Source organism: Zonotrichia leucophrys, chromosome 12 (assembly GCF_028769735.1).
Source record: "Zonotrichia leucophrys gambelii isolate GWCS_2022_RI chromosome 12, RI_Zleu_2.0, whole genome shotgun sequence".
Classification (NCBI taxonomy): Eukaryota; Metazoa; Chordata; class Aves; order Passeriformes; family Passerellidae; genus Zonotrichia; species Zonotrichia leucophrys.
In genome coordinates this window covers 543013-548071 of record NC_088182.1, presented here as the reverse complement: position 1 = coordinate 548071, position 5059 = coordinate 543013, and positions in this window count along the sequence as shown.

Here is a 5059-nt window from a genome sequence, read left to right as displayed (position 1 = left end):
AGGAACTGCCGGGAACGGGGATGGGAGCGGGAACCAACGGAAACCGACGGGAACTGCGGGGATGGGGAACGGGGATGGGAGCGGGAACCAGCGGGAGCCGCCGGGAACGGGGATGGGAGCGGGAACCAACGGGAACCGCCGGGAACGGGGATGGGAGCGGGAACCAACGGAAACAGGAACCGCCGGGAACGGGGATGGGAGCGGGAACCAACGGGAACTGCCGGGAACGGGGATGGGAACTACGGGGAACGGGAACGAGGATGGGAGCGGGAAGCAACGGGAACTGCCGGGAACGGGGATGGGAGCGGGAAACCGCCGGGGAACCAACGGGAACTACGGGGAACGGGGATGGGAACCAACAGGAACGGGAACTGCGAGGATGGAACCACCGGGAACGGGGATGGGTGCGGGGATGGAGCCACCGGGAACGGCAGCGAAGCGGAACGGCTGAAAGCCGCCAAAGCGGCGGGCAGTGAGTGGTGAGAGCTGAGCGCTCCCGTGGGCCCTGGGCCGGTTCGGTATTGCCGAGCTCGGGGAAATGAAGGCCCGGGGGTGGGATCCACCCGCAGGGGCAGGCTCGGTGCAGCTGTGCCCGCACACCCGGCCGGAGCCAGCCCGGCTGCAGGCGCTGCCCCGCCGCTCGCTGACCCCGTTCCCGGCACGCTTCGCTCTGTTAACGATATTCCTGTTGGTTAAAGTTGCTGCAGTAGAGGCTTTTACACACACACGTGAAGCATATTTAACCGTTTCCTATAATACTCTACAAGACAGCACTACCTCCCTCTGCTTACTTCATGTCACAGGTGTGTTTTAAGCCCTTCACCTTTTGCAGCTGCTGCTGACTCAAACGTGCTCTTACCTGAAAACTCTGTGCACCTGTGCCTGATTTTTCCTATGAGGTTTTTTGTAGCAGTGCAATTTCTATGTTCCTCCTCCTATCTGAGCTAGTCTGATTTTTGAATCAAGCCCCACTCCTTCAACTGGCACTCACTCAGTAACACTGATATATATCTGTACAAAGGGTACTCCATGACCCCCATCATGAAGGAGGTCAGAGTAAACCATCACAATGCTCTCTGCTGGCCTTGGGCACTGTGAGTCTCTGAATTTATATATTTGAATGGATCTGATTACTGCCTGCCCCTTGCCAAAAGAGCTAGATTTTACAGAATAGTGTCATTGCCACTTAAGTGCCTGTTCTTTTCACCTTAAAGAATCCATTTCTGCTTTCTCTGTGAGCTGTGACCTAATTAATTAAATTCCTACAATTTTCTGTTCTCTTTGTTCCCTCATGCACAGGGCAGATCTTGGTTCACACATTCTGACAGGAGTTTATTGGATGGGAATGAACTCACCCAGGAATGGGCACAGAGAGTTCATGGGTTCATTTCTGCAGCAACACGTTTATTTTTTGTTTAAGTGGACTGATGAAGAGCAAAGGGCAGTGAATTTACAGCCAAGCACCATCCATACAGACCGCTGCTGAATAAAACACAGTTTAAACTATTTCCACGGTAATAGCACCATATAAAAGAGCCCAGGAAAATCACTGCTCTCAGCTGGATCCTGCACGCTGCAGAAGCTGGAGAGCATCCACCTGCTCAGGTGCATGTGTGTGAGCATTGTGTGAGCATTTCCCGTTGGGATGCAGTGCTGGGGGCTGCCCCAGGGCAGAGCCACCGCAGGCTCCTTCAGCCCTGCCTGGGGGGCAGCAGCAAACCCTCCGTGCTGGGCCGAGCCCCGGGAGCCCTGCCGGCTGGGTCAGCCCTCCTCCTCTGGAGAACACTTCCCGCTGTTTCGCTGGCACTCGGGGCTCCCTGGAGCAGGAATAAACTCCTTTATCTTGCTGAACGACCAAGCTACAACTTGTTATTATACGCAGAACACCTCCTCCTTCTGAGCCCCTGAATTACTCGTTTAAATTAAAATACCAGGAGGTCCCAATTGCATTTTCATACACTTGTTGCCCTGTTCTGTTAGCAGAGAAATGTATGGACAAGCTTAGCAGGAAGTGGAGCAGCCTGACACAAAGCAAATCTCCAAAAGCTACCGATTTTCACTTGTGTTGTTGAGATAAAATATTTAAGAGGGGTTTTATATAATTCCCATCTGGTTGTGCACAAGTTAATAATCTAAAGAGCATTTGTTCCCCGTGGTGCTCAGGGCCTCGTGCAAAAATGTTTTTTCCTCCATGCCCCAACAAACAATCAGCTCATCCTCAGCTGCCTTTAGTTCATGGATCTTGAAACTAAAACCTAACACTCCACCAAGGTCTGCCTCGTGTGTCTGTGTGTCACTGGACATTCTTCATTACAGATGTACAAATGCACCACAGAAACAAGCCTCCGGACACCAGCATGCAGATTGGCTGAAAAATCAGCAGAAGAACATACTGTACTTAAAAAGAAAATATCAAACCCCCAAACAGAGAACATTTTGAGTTAATTGTTTCTAAGTATTCTCGGAAATTCCTTAATATTTAAAGCAGTGGAAAGTTTCTCATCATGTCATTCCCAACTGGAAAGGAGAAGAACCTGAAACCGTGGGTAAAATTGTTCAGAAATATTTAACACTGACCTTGCTGTACTCTTGTGTTAAAGTTGGCAACCATTTATTGATTTCTCCGGGGCTAAATTTAGCCTGATGTTGAGACTTTTGGAACAAAAGGTCCCACATCATTGTGGTTTAACCCCAGTCAGCGCCCAAGCCTCACACAGCCACTCCCTCACTCCCCCACCACTGGGACTGGTGATAGAATCAGAAGAGCAAAAGTGAGAAAACTTGTGGGTTGAGATAAAAACAGTTTAATAGGTGAAGCGACAGCCACACACACAAGCAAAGTAAAGGAATTCATTTGCTACCTTCTGTGGGCAGTCAGGGGTTCAGCCATCTCCAGGACAGCAGGGCTCCATCTCAAGCTGCAGTAACTTGGGAAGACAAACTCCAATGACCCCCCCTTCGGGCTGAGCATGATGTCCTGTGGTCTGCAACATCCCTTGGGGCAGCTGGGATCACCTTTCCTGGCTGTTTGCCCTCCCAGGCACTCCCAGCTTTCGTGCCAGTGTGGCAGTACGAGGAGCAGAAAAGGCCTCGGTTCTGTGTGAGCCCTGCTCAGGCAGGGCAAAAACATCTCTGTTTATAATCACTGTGTTCAGCACAAATCCCAGACTCAGCCCCATTCCAGCCCCTGGGAAGAAAATGAACTCTAGCCCAGGCAGATCAGGGCTGGAGCAGCCAGAGGATGCCCTGGAGTACCAGAGCACCTCGAGGGGTGTGGGCCGGCCCTGCAGGACCTGCTGCTGTTTGCACTGCCATATTCAAAGACAGCAGACTGCAGGGGTGGCTCCAGAGGTGCTGGTTTCCATTTCCTGGCATTAGATTTTGGCCAAAGCCTCTGTGTTAGCCATGGTCCCACCAGCCCCCTGCCATTCCCTTGGCAGCCTCGTGTGCAGCCAGAGATGCTGAGGGCCTCCCTCACAGCCCTCCAGGCCATAGGAAATCCCAACCACCTTTCACTGGCCAAAATGTTCCCAGCCTCCGTGCTAAAGCAATTTATTACCCTAGAAGGGGTTGTGCTGGCAGGTCCCTCAAACAACCTTTGCTGCTTTGGCTGTGCCACAGCTCCACAAGTATCTGGTCATTTCACACAGAAATTACTTGAAAGCACAAATGAAATCCTTTTTTTTCTTTTTTTTTTTGTTTGTTTGTTTTTCAGTCTACTGCAATGATTTTAGGCCAACATAAGTCAGCCAAAAGCATCTTAGTGTTTTACAGAGCAGCGTGGAAACTTCCATGAAAATGCTGTGAGAGTTACCAACCAAAGGAGCCAGAAATAATATTTAAACTTTCTCCTGGAGTGCTTTACGATGGACACGATGAATAAAATCCCTCTGGGCATTTCATAGTAAAGCAATGCCAATTGAATTGAGCCTGACCTGAGGGCAGGATGAAATGCCAGTGGCTGCTGGACAGGCACCTGGGAGAGGAGGCAGCAGGTGAGCAGCACAGCCCTCACCTGGGACAGAGAGTCAGGGAATGGGCCAGTGGTGAGTTGGCCTTTGCTGGTTTGAGCCTCCTGCCAACAGCAACAAGCAACACTTGACATTTCAGAGACATTGTTTTGCACATGCAGATATCTCCCATTTGGACACTGATGCTGATCCAGTAAATGTTAGAAAAATCATGAGTAATCTCACTAGCTCCAAACTGCTCCAGTATAAAAACTCCCACACTGATAATAAGCACAGTGATAGGTCTGTAATACCTTCCATTCTCTTTGACTGTCTCCCAACAGCATATTCCATTGCCAGCTTTGGGCCTTAGAGTCACTCTTTGGCTGTTTGTTTCTTAGCTTGGGTGCAATTCCTTTTCCAACCATTATAAATAAACCAAAGGGGAAAAAAGAATAAAAGAAGAAAAAGAGCTGAATTAAATTAATTCAGCTGCTTGCAGAAACATGAGGGTGCTGAGCATTTTGAGAACGAGTACCAGCAAGAGCCCAGAAGCAACATGCCAGCCCCAGGAAAGGCTAAGACCCTTCGTTCTCAGTGGGAGATGACTTTAGTTTCCAGTGCCTAGTTTCTCTCAGTGATTCCCTGGGCAGTTAATCCGTGTGTAACTGCAGTGCTCTGTGTCACCTGAGACCTGCAATGGAGGCCACAGGCAGGGGCTGACAAATAGGAAACAACAATTTGCATTCCCATGCAGACAGAAGTGGGTAAATCAGGTGAAATCCAAAGGCAAGAGAGTCAACACATTAATAGAAGTGTCTCTTAGTTGACATTCCAGCTCTCCTGCACAGATTTAGCCTTTTTCAGCTAGGAAAGGGACTTGGGACTAGGAAAATGACTAGGGAGCAGTTTGGATACAAATTGCTGCCAGTCCCTTGTGCCATATGTCTGCTGCTTTGCCAGCAAAATGCCCATTGTTGGGACTTCACTCCTTTGCTAAAACTGTAAGGGTTGTTTGGGTACTGTCTTTATCACTTCATTGCTGCCTTCCCCTGCTCCTAAGCATGAAGCAGTTCTCAGCCTTTGCAATGCAAGGGTAGCAGACCTCC